The sequence below is a fragment of the Triticum dicoccoides genome, chromosome 3A, assembly GCF_002162155.2.
Source record: "Triticum dicoccoides isolate Atlit2015 ecotype Zavitan chromosome 3A, WEW_v2.0, whole genome shotgun sequence".
Classification (NCBI taxonomy): domain Eukaryota; kingdom Viridiplantae; phylum Streptophyta; class Magnoliopsida; order Poales; family Poaceae; genus Triticum; species Triticum dicoccoides.
The window spans coordinates 475,461,843-475,481,553 of NC_041384.1; positions in this window are offsets into that span (position 1 = coordinate 475,461,843).

Genomic DNA, 19,711 nt, shown 5'->3' on the forward strand with positions numbered 1-19,711 from the left:
CGCCCCAGCGCGCCCCCCCGCCCGGCCGCACGCCCCGCGCCGCCTTCGCCGCCCTTCGCCGCTCCGGCGCTGCCGCCTCGACACCGGCCGTCGCCAACGGAGCTCCGCGCCCTCCGCTCAACTCCGGCGCCGCACCACCGCCACCTCACCGCCCCTCACCGCTCGCGCCGACGCCGGTGAGCTTCGGCCGGCGAGCCCCTCCACTCTGGCGCCAAGTTCAACTCCGGCCACCGCGCCTCCGTTCCGGCGAGCTCCCTCCGAGATCATTGTTTTCCATGCGATCCCGATCTGGATCTGGATCTGACTTCGCGGTTGACTTTTTGTTCCCAAACCTAAGTTTATTTGCATTTTTCCGCGTGCCATAACTCTCTCATCGTAGATCTGATTTGTGCATGTAGCATATCAAAATGTTCGTCTCGTCGAGTACATCATTTCACCTCATTGCATCATTTTCATTTGAGCTCATCTTGATGCCCAAAATGCTATTGGAAGAGGGCTATGTGAGGAATTTGTCAGATCTGTTTCAGCAATTAGCCTTTTGTCATTTTTGCCATGATTAATGTGTGCATGCTATGATCCTGAGCTCTACATGTGTTTTGATGAATGCCATGCCATCTTTAAAGAGGTGCTTGCCATGTATTTTTGTGATATTTGTGGTGACTAGCACAAGCTTGCAAAGTAGCGTAATCGGTAATGCTGATTTCAGGGACTTAGTTTTTCACTAAGTCCTTGTTCTATTTTTGTTGTTATGCCATATGTTCATGCTGTTTCCTAGTAATACATGCCTCTTTTGAGGATGATCAGTAAGGATGTTTTGTTAATATTGTGGTGCTCTATCCAACAATGTCTTTTTTTGCATTTATGGAGCACCCTAGCTTGAGTCAATCGAGCTCTACTTTTGCTATAAAATGATCCTGGCAAATTGTTGACATGTTTAGCGATTTTGCTGAGGATGTTGCTATTGATCCGTGCATGCTATGATGTTTTTTTGCCATGTCTAGCTTCTATGCCATGTCTTCTTCATGGGTGTATGCTTAGTTTGTCATGACATGCTCTGTAGGTAGTGTATCGAGCTCGTAAATATGTCTACTCGTTAACTGTTTTGCATGCTCCAGTTTTTCACTAAGTCTGAATCTGTTTATGATTTTGCCATGTTCACATGCTTGCAATTGTATTTTCTGATCCCTTTTGGCTCAAGGTCACTAAGGGACTTTTGTTAAGTGCTTTGAGTAGCTTCATGTAATGCCTTGCTTTTCCATGTTAAGTTCCTGTAGCTTGTAGTTTTCATGCTCTAAAGTGTGCTTCCTAGCGATAAATTTCAGACTTGTGTTAATTTCACTAAGTCTGAAACCTGTTATCATTTGCACTTTTGCCATGCTTGTTTGAACCTGTTAATGGATGAACTAGCCATAGCTCAGTGTTCATCTTTTGTCAAGCATCATGAGTGGATCCCTGCCATGTATTTTGTTGCCATGTTTGAGTGCTGTAGCATATTTATCTTGATGCATTTAGTTGGTCACTTGCTGATTATCGCAGACCGGTGCCATATTTGTTTTGCTTGCCATTTCCAAACCGTGCATCCGATTCCGGTGATCTTTATATCAATTTCAACCGAAATCACCTCACCTTTCTAGTGGCACTCTTGGATTTCCAAGTTGAGGCCAGGTTCAATCATTCCTTGTCAAATCTTGCATATGCATCAGATACCGCATCCCGCATATCATACCATGTTTGCATCATGTTGTTTGAGCATTGCACGTGGTTGTTTGTGTTCCATTTGCTTGTTGTTCTTGTTTGGGTAGAGCCGGGAGACGAGTTCATGAATGAGGAGCCCGCTGAGTTCGCATACGAGGATCAAGTCAACTCTGACAACTTTGTAGGCAAGATGACCATACCTAACACCCTCCCATATTGCCATGTCAAACCTCTAACCCACCATGTCCTAGCAAACCGTTGTTTGGCTATGTTACCGCTTCACTCAGCCCCTCTTATAGCGTTGCTAGTTGCAGGTGAAGATTGGAGATCGTTCCTTGTTGGAACATGTTTATTGTTGGGATATCACCATATTATCTTGTTATCTTAATGCATCTATATACTTGGTAAAGGGTGGAAGGCTCGACCTTATGCCTAGTGTTTTGTTCCACTCTTGCCGCCCTAGTTTCCGTCATATCGGTGTTATGTTCCCGGATTTTGCGTTCCTTACATGGTTGGGTTATAATGGGAACCCCTTGACAGTTTGCCTTGAATAAAACTCCTCCATCAATGTCCAACCTTGGTTTTACCATTTGCCACCTAGCCTCTTTTTCCCTTGGGTTTCCGGAGCCCGAGGGTCATCTTTATTTAAACCCCCCGGGCCAGTGCTCCTCTGAGTGTTGGTCCAAACTAGAGCCTTGTGCAGCGCCCCCTCGGGGAAACTCGAGGTTTGGTTTTAGTTGTATGGAGCGCTCATCTGAGCGTGCCTTGAGAACAAGATATGTGCAGCTCCTATCGGGATTTGTCGGCACATTCAGGCAGTGTTGCTGGACTTGTTTTACCATTGTCGAGGATGTCTTGTAACCGGGATGCCGAGTCTGATCGAAATGTCTCGGGAGAAGGAATATCCTTCATTGACTGTGAGAGCTTGTGATGGGCTAAGTTGGGACTCCCCTGCAGGGATTTGAACTTTCGAAAGCCGTGCCCGTGGTTATGGGCAGATGGGAATTTGTTAATGTCCGGTTGTAGATAACTTGAAACTTAACTTAATTAAAATGAACCAACCGCGTGTATAACCGTGATGGTCTCTTCTCGGCAGAGTCCGGAAAGTGAACACGGTGTTGGAGTAATGCTTGACGTAGGTTGTTCTAAGATCACTTCTTGATCATAGTTGTTCGTCCGTGCTTTTGCCTTCTCTTCTCGCTCTCATTTGTGTATGTTAGCCACCATATATGCTAGACGCTTGCTGCAGCTCCACATCATACCTTGCCTTACCTATAAGCTTAAATAGTCTTGATCGCAAGGGTGTGAGATTGCTGAGTCCCCGTGACTCACAGATTACTTCCAAACCATATGCAGGGACCGATGATACCACTCTAGACGATGCGCTTGAGCTCAAGTGGGAGTTCGATGAAGACTCTCGTTGTTACTATGTGTCTTTCCCAGATGATTAGTAGTGGTGCCCGGTTGAGGCGATCGGGGACCATGTCACATGTGGGGGTTGATCTTTATTTTGGTTCCGTAGTCGGACCATGAGTGTTTTGGATGATTGTAATGTTATTCATGTATTTGTGTGACATGGCGAGTGTAAGCCAAGTATGTATCTTTTTTCCTCTTTTATTTATTTACATGGGTTGTTGTGAAGATTACCTTACTTGCGACATAGCTTTCAATGCGGTTATGCCTCTAAGTCGTGCTTCGACACGTAGGAGATATAGCCGCATCGAGGGCGTTACAGTAGTCCAACAGAAACATATAACTACATGTGAAAATCTACAAAAAAGAATTAACTAAAAATAATTAAAAACACTAACTAGATGACTAAAACAACTATTTAAACAAAACAACACTGTTTTAGCTAAAAACATAATTTAATATAAACTAAAAATAACTAACTAAATGCTACTGGATAGGCAAAACAATAAAAAAGCAGTAGCAAAAAGAATGAATCAAAAATCTATTCTAGAATTCAAACTAGAGCCAAAGGTGTGTTTGTAGAATATTTGAAATAATTCAAAATTAAATTACTCCAATTTGAAAACTAAAGGCCTGTTCGGAAGCTCTCCCGTCCCTTAACTCCGATCCGCTTGAGGAGTTGGTTTCAAGTCGCTCCTTGCTTTTGTGCTGGCGCTCCCTACGCTTCGGGAGCTACTATAGGGGAGCGGAGAGGATCCGAACATGCCTTAAGTACGCAAACATAAACTTCAACAAATTTGTGACACATTGCAAGAAGAATCACTCAATTTGGATCTAAAACATAAAAGTTATTGATTTTCTAAAAACAGAACTACTCAGTTTTTTAAAAAAGAAACGCAAAAAAAAAAACAATCAGGCACTAGCTACGTGGCCTACTGCTACTGGGCTAAGAGATGGGCGATCTGTAACTAAATTACACTCGGGCAATACTTAACAGAACTGCTCGACACGCTGCATCTTCCTGACCCTTTTCTCGCGCAGCTCCGCACGGGAACAACGTCTCCGACGCCTTACGCATCTTGCCGGTGCCGCCGCTGCTCCAGCCGTTCACCACCATCACCACATGCCGCCCCCGAAGCTCATGAGGTCACACCTGAGTTCGCCTTCATGCTCCGCGCCCCGTTCGATCCTTCCTCGAGTCCGGCGACCACCAGGACGAGTGCCACGACCATGTCCGAACGACGATGTCGCCGTCTTCTCCAAGTCCGGCAGCCCCGTCCGGTGAGCATCAACCACTACCGTCCGATCTTTGTTGTACGGCGTAGATTAGATCGGAGTCAACAGTTAGGTTTTTGTTAAGTAGATCGGTTTTATTTACGGTTTATACTCGGTTTAAATTTGACAAATCGAGTCTCTAGACTTGGATCTATCTCGAAACTCTCAACATCGGATCGAAAACTTAATTGTGGGCAATTTATGATGATATGGGCTATGAGACATCGGTTGGCGGAACCATGCCAAGATAGGAAAACTTCGTAGTACAGACTCTTAATATTCCTTTAATGTAGGGGAAATAAAACCAACTTTTACACAAAAACTCAAACACAGAGCCACAATGCCATATTACATATAATATAGTTTTATCATCTGTTTTTCTTACAGTGATCTTGTCAGTACATTCAATGTACTGACCTACACGGTTGCAACGTTTCATGTTGCATATACTTTCTTCTGACAAGTAAGAGTACGATACAAGGTTACAGTCTACACTCAACTTGCTGATGACGTTGATGGGACTCCACACCCGTTTGATTGTTTCCGCTGAGACTTATGAGGTATATATATCAGTTTTACGTTATTTATACATGTGATTGCACTTTGATATTTACATTGATGTACTGTGTGTGCCAGCATACTGATCTAGGGATGGCACAGATACACAGAGGCTTGACCGTTTGAGGTCGAGTCGCTACACTAACCTTGAAGATTGTGTTGAGGGCCAGAATTTGCATGGGGAGGAGACTGATCTTGATTTTTCAGAAGAACTTGAGGACCTGATCAATGAGGTTAGATGGCTTGCAATCTTCAAGGTTCATGCAACAAGGCAGTTCAGCCACTCGGCTTTGCTCAACAACATGAGAACGACGTGGTCGGTGGTGCAATAGATTTACTTTAAATCGAAAGGTGCAAACCTCTTTATTACCCAGTTCAATTGTTTGGGGGATTGGAAGAGGGTGATGGATAGAGGTCCATGGATTTTTCGTAATGCGGCAGTTATTTTACAGGAATATGATGGTTTTAGCAACGTCCATGATTACAAGCTTGACAAGATTCCGGTGTGGACTAGAATTGAAGGGGTCTCAGATGGATTGATGAGGAAGAAAGAAATGGTTGAGAAAGTGGCAAAGAAGGTTATATATGCTACAAAAGCTATGATAAATGAAAATCTAGATGCAACTTCACAAGAGGAATGTAGGATTGTAACCAACTCTCTAATAAATGAAGTTTCAAGTACAAATCTATCTATACAACCTACAGGTACCTCGACATATGTAGACACGACTTTTAATCCTTTTGTCACAAGGGAGTGAAGCTATCTTTGGAGTGTTCCTCAGAAACCCGTCCACTCAACACTTTATTTTCATCCAAGCGGCGGCCTTGGATGTGTTTTTAGTTTTATAGGTTGAATCTATGATCTCTCAAGGCATTGGAATGGAAACATGTTTTTTCTTTACTGATTGCAGGTCCTTGGCAAATGTCGCAGAAGAGAAGAATACAAAGGATAATCTAAGACATTAGAGAATCAGGCCCATACTTGCCTTTTTCTTCAACTTTGCTTATGACCTCGACTCTTATAAGGTCTCTCGCATTCCTAGGTCTCAAAATCTTTTAGCTCATTCAAAGGTTGTCGTCGATATAATCCCAATAATACTACGGCTTGTGAAGGTAGAGGCAATGGTATCTATCGATCGACCGGGATGGGTGTACGCACAAGGAATTATACATGTTCGGGCCCTTAGCAGTGGAGGTAATACTCTACTCCTGTATGATGTTCTTGCTCTTGGCGTAGGTTAGAGTGTGAGAGAGTTCAACCCTCAGCCTGGTGCCCCACTCCCAACTTATATAGAGTGCGCTAGGAGGGGATGTCTTAGCGAGCTGGTATAAATGCTATTGATGGCCACATGGATGAAAGATTGTACGTGGGTACTAGTACTAGTAACTATCATATTTAACTAGATTATTCCACCAATGAGTAACAACCATAGTGAATGCATCATGGGGGTCACGATATCCTAGGACTCAGCCAATTGTAGGTAGTCTAACTGAGCCTCTCTTCCTGGTGAAGGACTCACTAATATAGCGAGCTCCTAAACAAATGGTTTTTAACCCCTATCCGCGACGGCATTTGGAACTGTCGCCAAGTGAGTGTGGGAGATAGGGGGTCCTTCCCACATGACCCAGAAACCGTCGGGGATATGCCCTCCTGGCACACACATTCGGCAAAATGAGGTCGTGTGCGACCGACGAGCGCTCAAATATGGAAATACATACAATAGAGCTAAAAAATACAATTATACGGCAAAACTGTTTCCAGCCGCAAGTACATCCCACATAGTCAGTCCCTGCTAAACGTTTCCATTCGTATGTACATCCCACACAGTCGCTCCAAGGAAAATGTTTCCGTTCACAGGTACATCACACACAATTTTTCCCGTTAAATCACTTGCATTATTGAATATATCACACACGGTCCGTGGAAGAAACTGTGTGGCAAAGGCTATCCATCACACAGTTTTCATGTGGTAAACATTTGCGCAAGGTGGCCTAACGCAAACAATTTTCGAGGGAAAGTCGTGTGTGATTGTTCATTGATCCAACACGGTTTATTCCTAGAAACTGTGTGCGTTTCCTGAGGTCATCGCCCACGGCATTTTTTCAACAGCTGTTTGCAATAGCAAAACCCAATTAGCAGGCTTTTTTCGTTAGGTATTTGACCAAATAGGATCGTCCAGTATTATCCAATTATTCATAATCCATTTATTAATCTAATTGACAGTTCATATTAAGCACACAATATATTTCATTTTCATAATTGAAATACATCAGAGTACAACATCATATAGCTTCAGCACTCAGCTACCCCATTACACAACTACACCAGGACCAAGTTTCACATGAAACATCTATAACCTTTCGAAATTAGCATCATAGACGATACATAGATAGGTGTATCTCATCTGGAAAACTGCTGAAGCAAAAGGCGAATATTGAGCCTTCATTGATGTTGAAGGTCTTTGTAACTTTAGGCCGGTTCCTATGGATGATTGACCGTCCATCCTTCGTCCCCTTCAGGAACACTTCAATATTGAACCCTGGGTGTTGTATGAATACCTTCCTCGCCTCCTGACCATACAGGTGGTTTGAGAGGTAATCATCAGTGAACTGCTTTGGAAAGGCCTGAAAACAAGGATGTACATAAATATCTTCTCTATATTGGAAATGGGGCAAAGGAATAAAAAGGGAAGGTATAATAGTTAGTACCATCCTGTGGTGAACTAATATCTTCTCCATTGTGCAGACAAAGATCTTGTTGTTTTTTGTCGCTAATTTCTTTATCCTAACAATCTTTCTAAGTTTCTTGACTTGACTGATATTCATGGACAACTCATTTCCCCATATGAAAAAGGGTCGAACTGTGGGTCAAAACCTCTGACAGCAGGACCTACATGTGCAAGACCAAATTGTTAAAAACCTAAATATTAGAATGGTTCCTGCAATTGCACAATAATGTGCTATTAGACAACGGACCATGCACGTGCGAACCTCGATTGTAAACCTTAGTGCTTCCCATTGTTTCCCTACAACACATATAAGGTAGTTAGTCATCAGGTTAAGTAAGGGTTCGCATGCTATTAGTAAAATATGTTGATGAAAAATAATCACATTGTAGATTCATCAGATTAATTGAAGCCACACAGAAAACCCATTTATCCAAACCAAACATAATTAAGAACTAGGAAATATAGCACTTGTATATGTTTCTCATGTATTAAGTGCAACCAAATTCGATTTATTCCTCACATGCACAACAATACACAATTCTACCCATGACAATTGGGCATCGCATTGCAGAATTGAACCAAGCAGTTAACTAAACACCACAACAAATGAACCAAACATTAACTGAGCACCACATTGCACAATATAACATACTCCTAATAGAAGATCAGACAGTTAGCCAAACAGTTAACTACAGCCAATTGTAGCAATTGTATTTGTTTCTCATGTATTTACTACAACCAAATTCAATTTATTCCTCACATGGTATACAATAACAGAATGCACCCACAATTTTGTAAATATAAATTCATTTATTTCTCACATGGAAGACAATACAAAATTGCAGCCTGAAGAATTGAACATCACATATGTGTCCTTGGGTGCATGCTTGGGTCCCATGCAAGAAATCGGAATGAAGTTCTGTCGGATCACGGGTTCCGGTAAAACCCTTAAGATTCGAACATTGGGGTGCGCGCGAAGATCTCCCCCCTATCGATCCATGTCCTAACTTAGCCTAGATCTCACGAACTAACTCGATGAACTCGCAACACAAAGGACCCAAGATTTATACCGGTTCGTGCCATCGTTGTGGTGTAATACCCTACTCCAGTGTGGTGGTGGATTACCTCTTGGGCTGAGGATGAACAGTACAAGGGGAAGAACAGCCTCCTGAGGTTGAGGTGTTCTTGAGCTTGGTGCACTTGTGTGGCTGGGGATGACCTCGATGATCCTTCCTCGTCTCCCTGCCTATGGTGGTGGCTAGTCCTATTTATAGAGGCCCTAGTCCTCTCCCCAAATATTGAGCGAGAAGGGAGCCAAAAAGGACCAATTTGAAAGGGGACAACTAGTACAAGCTATCCTGACAAAAGGTGGTCTTCGCCTGCCAAAGGTTCTGGTGGTGACGCCATCCTGGGCTCCATGGTGACCTTCGTATTGCCGTCCTTCTGGTCTTGGTCTTGTTGCACCAATATGGAAACCTTTGCTTGATTCCTCGGTACTCCACGCCTACGCTTGCCACCTTAGCACCAAAGAGGAAACAAGGACGCTGCGGGCGCTGGCGACCGCCTGGTCTCGATCGTTGATGTCTACTACACAACCTTCTTCTTGTAGACGTTGTTGGGCCTCCAAGGGCAGAGGTTTGTAGGACAGTAGCAAATTCCCCTCGAGTGGATGACCTAAGGTTTATCAATCCGTGGGAGGCGTAGGATGAAGATGGTCTCTCTCAAGCAACCCTGCAACCAAATAACAAAGAGTCTCTTGTGTCCCCAACACACCCAATACAATGGTAAATTGTATAGGTGCACTAGTTCGGCGAATACATGGTGATACAAGTGCAATATGGATAGTAGATAATGGTTTTTGTAATATGAAAATATAAAAATAGCAAGGTAACTAATGATAAAAGTGAGCGTAAACGGTATTGCAATGCTAGGAAACAAGGCCTAGGGTTCATACTTTCACTAGTGCAAGTTCTCTCAACAATAATAACATAATTGGATCATATAACTATCCCTCAACATGCAACAAAGAGTCACTCCAAAGTCACTAATAGCAGAGAACAAACGAAGAGATTATGGTAGGGTACGAAACCACCTCAAAGTTTTCCTTTCTGATCGATCTATTCAAGAGTCTGTAGTAAAATAACACGAAACTATTCTTTCCGTTCAATCTATCATAGAGTTCGTACTAGAATAACACCTTAAGACACAAATCAACCAAAACCCTAATGTCACCTAGATACTCCAATGTCACCTCAAGTATCCGCGGGTATGATTATACGATATGCATCACACAATCTCAATTTCATCTATTCAACCAACACAAAGAACTTCAAAGAGTGCCCCAAAGTTTCTACTGGAGAGTCAAGATGAAAACGTGTGCCAACCCCTATTCATAAGTTCACATGGTCACAGAACTCGCAAGTTGATCACCAAAACATACATCAAGTGGATCACATGATATCCCATTGTCACCACAGATAAGCACGTGCAAGACATACATAAAGTGTTCTCAAATCCTTAAAGACTCAATCCGTTAAGCCAACTTCAAAGGGAAAACTCAATTCATCACAAGAGAGTAGAGGGGGAGAAACACCATAACATCCAACTATAATAGCAAAGCTCGCGATACATCAAGATTGTACCACCTCAAGAACATGAGAGAGAGAGAGAGAGATCAAACACATAGCTACTGGTACATACCCTCAGCCCCGAGGGAGAACTACTCCCCCCTCGTCATGGAGAGCACCGGGATGATGAAGATGGCCACCGGAGAGGGATTCCCTCCCCTCCGGTAGGGTGCCGGAACGGGACTAGATTGGTTTTTGGTGGCTACGGAGGCTTCTGGCGGTGGAACTCCCGATCTATTCTGCTCCCCGAAGTTTTTAGAGTATATGGATATATATAAGCGAAAGAAGTCGTTCAGGGGAGCCACGAGGGGTCCACGAGGTAGGGGGCCGCGCCCAAGGGGGTAGGGCGCGCCCCCACCCTCGTGGTGGCCTCAGGACTCTTCTAGCCCAGCTCTGGTACTCCGTGGGCTTCTTCTGGTCCAAAAATGATCTCCGTGAAGTTTCAGGTCAATTGGACTCCGTTTGGTTTTCCTTTTCTGCGATACTCAAAATCAACGAAAAAAGGAAACTGGCACTGGGCTCTAGGTTAATAGTTTAGTCCCCAAAATCATATAAAATAGCATATTAATGCATATAAAACATCCAAGGTTGATAATATAATAGCATGGAATAATAAAAAATTATAGATACGTTGGAGACGTATCAGCATCCCCAAGCTTAATTCCTGCTCGTCCTCGAGTAGGTAAATGATAAAAACAGAATTTTTGATGTGTAATGCTACCTAACATATTTCTTTAAGTAATTCTCTTTATTGTGGCAAGAATATTCAGATCCATAAGATTCAAGACAAAACTTTAATATTGACATAAAACAATAATACTTCAAGCATACTAACAAAGCAATCATGTCTTCTCAAAATAACATCCCCAAAGAAAGCTATCCCTACAAAATCATATAGTCTGACTATGCTCTATCTTCATCACACAAAATATTTAATCATGCACAACCCCGATGACAAGCCAAGCAATTGTTTCATACTTTTTATGTTCTAAATTTTTTTTCAATCTTCACGCAATACCTGAGCGTGAGCCGTGGACATAGCACTATGGTGGAATAGAATGGTGGTTGTGAAGAAGACAAAAAGGAGATGATAGTCTCACATCAACTAGGCGTATCAACGGGCTATGGAGATGGCCATCAATAGATATCAATGTGAGTGAGTAGGGATTGCCATGCAATGGATGCACTAGAGCTATAAGTGTATGAAAGCTCAAAAAGAAACTAAGTGGGTGTGCATCCAACTTGCTTGCTCACGAAGACCTAGGGCATTTTGAGGAAGCCCATCATTGGAATATACAAGCCAAGTTCTATAATGAAAGATTCCCACTAGTATATGAAAGTGACAACATAGGAGACTCTCTATCATGAAGATCATGGTGCTACTTTGAAGCACAAGTGTGGTAAACGGATAGTAGCATTGCCCCTTCTCTCTTTTTCTCTCATTTTTTTTATTTTTTTATTTGGGCCTTTTATTTTTATTTTTTATGGCCTCTTTTTTTCGTCCGGAGTCTCATCCCGACTTGTGGGGGAATCATAGTCTCCATCATCCTTTCCTCACATGGGACAATGCTCTAATAATGAAGATCATTACACTTTTATTTACTTACAACTCAAGAGTTACAACTCGATACTTAGAACAAAATATGACTCTATATGAAGGCCTCCGGTGGTGTACCGGGATATGCAATGATGCATGAGTGACATGTATGAAAATTATGAACGGTGGCTTTGCCAAAAATACAATGTCAACTACATGATCATGCAAAGAAATATGACAATGATGAAGTGTGTCATAACAAACGGAACGGTGGAAAGTTGCATGGCAATATATCTTGGAATGGCTATGGAAATGCCATAATAGGTAGGTATGGTGTCTGTTTTGAGGAAGATATGTGGTGGGTTTATGGTACCGGCGAAAGTTGCGTGGTACTAGAGAGGCTAGCAATGGTGGAAGGGTGAGAGTGCGTATAATCCATGGACTCAACATTAGTCATAAAGGAATCACATACTTATTGCAAAAATCTATTAGTTATCGAAACAAAGTACTATGCGCATGCTCCTAGGGGGATAGATTGGTAGGAAAAGACCATCGCTCGTCCCCGACCGCCACTCATAAGGAAGACAATCAATAAATAAATCATGCTCCGACTTCATCACATAACGGTTCACCATACGTGCATGCTACGGGAATCACAAACTTCAGCACAAGTATTCCTCAAATTCACAACTACTCAACTAGCATGACTCTAATATCACCATCTCCATATCTCAAAACAATCATCAAGTATCAAACTTCTCTTAGTATTCAATGCACTTTATATGAAAGTTTTTATTATATCCCTCTTGGATGCCCATCATATTAGGACTAAATTCATAACCAAAGCAAATTACCATGATGTTTAGGACTCTCAAAATAATATAAGTGAAGCATTAGAGTTCATCTATTTCTATAAAATAAAACCACCGCCGTGCTCTAAAAAGATATAAGTGAAGCACTAGAGCAAACAACAAACTACTCCGAAAGATATAAGTGAAGATCAATGAGTAGTCGAATAATTATGCAACTGTGTGAAGACTCTCTAACATTTAAGAATTTCAGATCTTGGTATTTTATTCAAACATCAAGCAAAACTAAATAAAATAAAATGACGCTCCAAGCAAAACACATGTCATGTGGTAAATAAAAATATAGCTCCAAGTAAAGTTACCATGAACGAAGACGAAAGAGGGGATGCCTTCCGGGGCATCCCCAGGCTTAGGCTCTTGGTTGTCCTTGAATATTACCTTTGGGTGCCTTGGGCATCCCCAAGCTTAGGCTCTTGCCACTCCTTATTCCATAGTCCGTCGAATCTTTACCCAAAACTTGAAAACTTCACAACACAAAACTTAACAGAAAACTCGTAAGCTCCGTTAGTATAAGAAAATAAATCACCACTTAGGTACTATTGTGAACTCATTGTAAATTCATATTGGTGTAATATCTACTGTATTCCAACTTCTCTATGGTTCATACCCTCCGATACTACTCATAGATTCATCAAAATAAGCAAACAACACATAGAGAACATAATCTGTCAAAAATAGAACTGTCTGTAGTAATCTGTAGGTTTCAAATACTTATGTAATTCCAAAAATCTTGATAAATTAGGAATTCCTAGGAAATTTGTTCATTAATCTACTGAAAGTGGAATTGGTATTTTATCGCTCTCTGGTAAAAAACGAAAATTATTCTCGTGATCGCATACTTTCTGTTTTTTTACAGCAAGATCAAATAACAATCACTCAAGAAGATCCTAAAGGCTTTACTTGGCACAAACACTAATTAAAACATAAAAAACACAATCATAACAGAGGATATATGATTAATTTATCACTAAACAGGAACAAAAAGCAAGGAACTAAAATAAAATTGGGTTGCCTCCCAACAAGCGTCATCGTTTAACGCCCCTAGCTAGGCATGATGATTTCAATGATGCTCACATAAAAGATAAGAATTGAAACATAAAGAGAGCATCATGAAGAATATGACTAGAAATTTTAAGTCTAACCCACTTCCTATGCATAGGGATTTTGTGAGCAAACAACTTATAGGAACAATAATCACCTAGCATAGGAAGGCAAAACAAGCATAACTTCAAAACTTTAAGCACGTTGAGAGGAAACTTGATATTATTGCAATTCCTACAAGCATATATTCGTCCCTCATAATAATTTTCAGTAGCATCATGAATTAATTCAACAATATAACCAACACCTAAAGCATTCTTTTCATGATCTACAAGCATAGAAAATTTACTACTCTATACATAAGCAAAATTCTTCTCAATCTGAATAGTGGGAGTATCATAAGAGACTCGAATACTATAAATTGTGTCCACATTAAAAGAGTAATGTTCCGAAAAAGGTAATTATAATCATGACAAGTTTTATAAATATAATCATCACTACTTTTTATATCATATGTATGATCACAATAATTATCATAAGTAGCAACTTTGTTCTCATCATAATCGATTGAAACCTCTTCCAAGATAGTGGAATCATTACTAAATAAAGTCATGACCTCTCCAAATCCACTTTCATAATTATCATAATAAGATTCAACATCCTCCAAAATAGTGGGATCATTACTTCCTAAAGTTGACACTCTTCCAAACCCGCTTTCATCAATATAATCATCATAAGTAGGAGGCATGCTATCATCATTTTAAATTTGCATATCAAAACTTGGAAGACTAAAAATACCATCTTGATTAAACGTAGCATCCCCAAGCTTGGGACAAACATTAATTGCAGCAAATATATTCTCAAAAACATCATCTTCATCAAACATAGCATCCCCAAGCTTGGGCCTTTTCATATCATAAGCATAATCACTCTCATCATTAATAGTATGGATAACACCAATAGTATAGCAATTATCATCATCACAATGAGAAATAGGAGCAACATCATTTGGGAGAGATACCTTTCTACCTTTACTTCTCCGTCTTTTCTTTTTATTCTTCACATCATGTGTGGGTTCAATCCTCTTTTCGGAGCTCCTTATTAATGAGATTGGTTGAATAGAAGGCTCCTCCTCGTTACCTGATTCATCATAAGAAATAATAGGAGAATATGGGGAAGTCTCTTCCCTTTCGTTAGTATTCTCTTCATCTTCTATTTGTTTTCTTTTCTTTATGTAATTGGTAATATAAGGATTTTCAATGCAATTCACCGCACAATACATATAAATTTCTTCTAGATCAATATCGAGGAATTTCTCAAGGTTATATTTTGGAATATGCTTAGTTTGACATTTCATTTCTTCATAACCCAAAAGCAAACTAAGTTCATTATGATGTGCAAAGGAAATCAAGTCATCACAATTTTTGGACACGATTCGATCATGAAACAATTTGCATTTGATATTTAAATGACCATGTTCATTGCAAAGTTCACAAGTATGGCTAAGATATTTTAAATTTTCAGCACTAACATCTAGCCTCTCTTGCAACCATTTAGTTTCCAAATACTTATGCCTCTTGCAAAATCTATCTTCCCTGTTTGGTATGTACTTGCAAACTCTAAGAACTCCACAAAAATCGATATGCTTATAAGAGATATTTTCATAGTCACTAGTGCAATCATCATTAGTACTATGGATATTCAAAGAGTTCATACTAATAACATTGTAATCATGCTCATCATTCAAAGATTTAGTGCCAAACATTTTATAGACTTCTTCTTCTAGCACTTGAGCACAATTTTCCTTTCCATCATTCTCATGAAATATATTAAAAAGATGAAGCGTGTGAGGCAAATTCAATTCCATTTTTTGTAGTTTTCTTTTATAAACTAAACTAGTGCTAAAACAAGAAACAAAAAGATTCGATTGCAAGATCTAAAGATATACCTTCAAGCGTTAACCTCCCCGGCAACAGCGCCAAAAAAGAGCTTGATGTCTACTACACAACCTTCTTCTTGTAGACGTTGTTGGGACTCCAAGTGCAGAGGTTTGTAGGACAGTGGAAATTTCCCTCAAGTGGATGACCTAAGGTTTATCAATCCGTGGGAGGCGTAGGATGAAGATGGTCTCTCTCAAGCAACCCTGCAACCAAATAACAAAGAGTATCTTGTGTCCCCAACACACCCAATACAATGGTAAATTGTATAGGTGCACTAGTTCAGCGAAGAGATGGTGATACAAGTGCAATATGGATAGTAGATAATGGTTTTTGTAATCTGAAAATATAAAAACAGCAAGGTAACTAATGATAAAAGTGAGCGTAAACGGTATTGCAATGCTAGGAAACAAGGCCTAGGGTTCATACTTTCACTAGTGCAAGTTCTCTCAACAATAATAACATAATTGGATCATATAACTATCCCTCAACATGCAACAAAGAGTCACTCCAAAGTCACTAATAGGGGAGAACAAACGAAGAGATTATGGTAGGGTACGAAACCACCTCAAAGTTATCCTTTCTGATCGATCTATTCAAGAGTCCGTAGTAAAATAACGCGAAGCTATTCTTTCCATTCAATCTATCATAGAGTTCGTACTAGAATAACACCTTAAGACACAAATCAACAAAAACCCTAATGTCACCTAGATACTCCAATGTCACCTCAAGTATCCGCGGGTATGATTATACGATATGCATCACACAATCTCAGATTCATCTATTCAACTAACACAAAGAACTTCAAAGAGTGCCCCAAAGTTTCTACCGGAGAGTTAAGACGAAAACGTGTGCCAACCCCTATGCATAAGTTCACGTGGTCACGGAACTCGCAAGTTGATCACCAAAACATACATCAAGTGGATCACATCATATCCCATTGTCACCACAGATAAGCACGTGCAAGACATACATCAAGTGTTCTCAAATCCTTAAAGAATCAATCAGTTAAGACAACTTCAAAGGGAAAACTCAATTCATCACAAGAGAGTAGAGGGGGAGAAACATCATAACATCCAACTATAATAGCAAAGCTCGTGATACATCAAGATCGTACCACCTCAAGAACACAAGAGAGAGAGAGAGAGATCAAACACATAGCTACTGGTACATACCCTCAGCCCCGAGGGAGAACTACTCCCTCCTCGTCACGGAGAGCACCGGGATGATGAAGATGGCCACCGGAGAGGGATTCCCCCCTCCGGCAGGGTACCGGAACGGGACTAGATTGGTTTTCGGTGGCTACGGAGGCTTCTGGCGGCGGAACTCCCGATCTATTCTGCTCCCCGAAGTTTTTAGGGTATATAGATATATATAGGCGAAAGAAGTCGGTCAGGGGAGCCACGAGGGACCCACGAGGTAGGGGGTGCGCCCAGGGGGGTAGGGCGCGCCCCCACCCTCGTGGTGGCCTCGGGACTGTTCTGGCCCAGCTCCGGTACTCCGTGGGCTTCTTCTGGTCCAAAAATGATCTCCGTGAAATTTCAGGTCAATTAGACTCCATTTGGTTTTCCTTTTCCGCGATACTCAAAATCAACGAAAAAATAGAAACTGGCACTGGGCTCTAGGTTAATAGGTTAGTCCCAAAGATCATATAAAATAGCACATTAATGCATATAAAACATCCAAGGTTGATAATATAATAGCATGGAACAATAAAAAATTATAGATACGTTGGAGATGTATCAATCGTCATGGCTTATGTCACGAGAACCTCGCGAGGTTTGCCCGACCTTGAACTCTCCGCCCCTCACGAGCCGGCATGGCGAGGCCGCTCCTGAGGAGGTCTTGTGTCGTCCACCTCGCGAGGCTTGGCCCCTCGCGAGGGTCTTGATTCCTTGTTGATGAAGATGGGCCATACAGGCCTGCTAGCAAAGCCACGCCATGGGCCGTAGGCAGGCAAGTCTGGGGACCCCCATTCCTAGAACGCCGACAGCAGCCCCCGGGCCCAAGGCGTGCTTGGGCTTGGCTTCGAGGCAAAGCCAAGGGTCAAGTGTGGAGCGCCACGGGCCCTAATAGTCTATGGCCTCGGTCGACGCGTGGTGGTTGATTGGACGTGGGCATCTCCGCTTCCCCACGGTGCCTCAACAACTGCCTGACTGTCAAAAGGCTGGTGTAGACAACGTTTACCTTTACTGTTTCCTTTCGCCTTGCTCAGATCCCCTTTCTTGCTCCCTGCTTCCGAAATCTTTAGATCCGGTCGCATCCTTTCCTGCAACAAGTACCATGCCTCGTGGAGGCGTTAAACTTGCGTTTGATATTGTGAGAACAATATGTATTGTAATATTTGCTTTGAGATTTTGCGATTTTCTTCCTATTTGCTTTGTGTTCCGCGTCGGCAGAGCCCAGCCCCGTGCATACCTCAACCGCCGTTGGGCCGACCGGAAACCAGGATGGACCAAGGAGCGAGGGGCTACGTGACCTGTTAGGCTCCTGAGTCGCGATGCTCAGGAGTCCCCCTTGACGCGCAAACAACCTATAGGAAGGATACGCGAGGATAGGTTAATGTTCTACGTCGGCAGAGCCTGGCCCCGCGCATACCTCAACTGCCATTGGGCCGACCGGAAACCAGGACGGACCAAGGAGCGAGGGGCTACGTGACCAGTTAGGCTCCTAAGTCGCGATGCTCAGGAGTCCCCCTTGACGTGCAAATATTCTCCGTACCTTTGCCCTCGCCGAGGCTCGGCTCGGGAGGGGTGTGCGATGACCAGGTCCGGGGGACTTGGTTGGGTGGCGTATGCTTGGGTGTGACCCAAGCGCAGCCCCCGTGACCAGCCTCCTCACGCGGCTCTCCTGACGGGAGGCATTGCGGTGAGGCCGGACACTAAGCTCTGGGGCTCCCTGAGGTTGGTACGGCCGTGGGGCCGCCCTCAGTTGTTTATCACCAGCGCAGAGCGTAGTACTTCCGCTTGTGCACAGGCATAGCTGCTCCTCGGCAGTGTTGACGGCCAGCACGGAGCATGGTGCTTCCACTGGGGCGTGGGAGGGGGACTCCCTACTGCGGAGAGCCCTCGGGGCGTGTACAGCCCCGCCCTAACACGTGGCTTGCACGACACGGCTAGACGAGGTGTATCTGGGCACTCGTGAGCCAGCGCGGGACTCACAAGGCCCTACCTCAAGGTGGGTTGCGCCTGGTCTTGGCTCTTGTTCGCTGTCTTGGTCCTGCGAGGTGGTTAGACAACATGCGCCGAGCGAATCTCCTGAGGTCATCACGTGAAAAAGCCAAGCACCAACGGCCCCAGGAGGTGATGTGAATGGGGCCGGCCCGCCAGACAGAGCTCAGCCGTTGGACTTATCGACGCTGCAGGGATGGGCCCGAGCACAGACGCCGTGCTTAAATTACTTACACAAAGAGTCCTGAAGAAAGACGGCCGGCGCGTGACTCCCATGGTGGGTGACAATCTAGCAGTCGATAGTCATGGATAGATTAAGCATGGAAAGCAACCTAGTTGGGTAAAAGCAGGGAAGATGCATGCCACTGAGTCCGGCCCGAGCGGCTTGGGGATGATGCAGCCGAGGGGCGCCCCCAACAGGGTAAGCTAAAGACATAAAAGGAAAGATACATGCCATAGGGATGGACCCACGCGGCCTGGGAAGGATGTAGCCCTGGGGGCGCTCCCAGATGAATGAACTTTGGAAAATGTCACTTGGCTCTGTTGACGAAGGTGAGTTGGGGTAGCTGAAGGCGTGCAGCAAAGGGGCTGCACCTCATGGGCCACCGGGGCCCTGAGCCTCGGGAGGCTCTGGGGGTCCAGGGGTTCCTTGAGGACCGTCTTCATCTCCGTCAGCACTGCATGGTGCCTGGCCTCCTGAGCCGCCAGGATGCTCCGCCGGTTGCGTTGATAGGCGGCCGCCACGCTCAGCAGGCCAAAGGGCATGCGAACATAGTTGTGAGGTGGGCCCTCGCAGCGTCCCACGCGCGAAGGCCAGAGAAGCTCCTGAGAGGCGGCCCGATTGATCCATGGGACGTCGA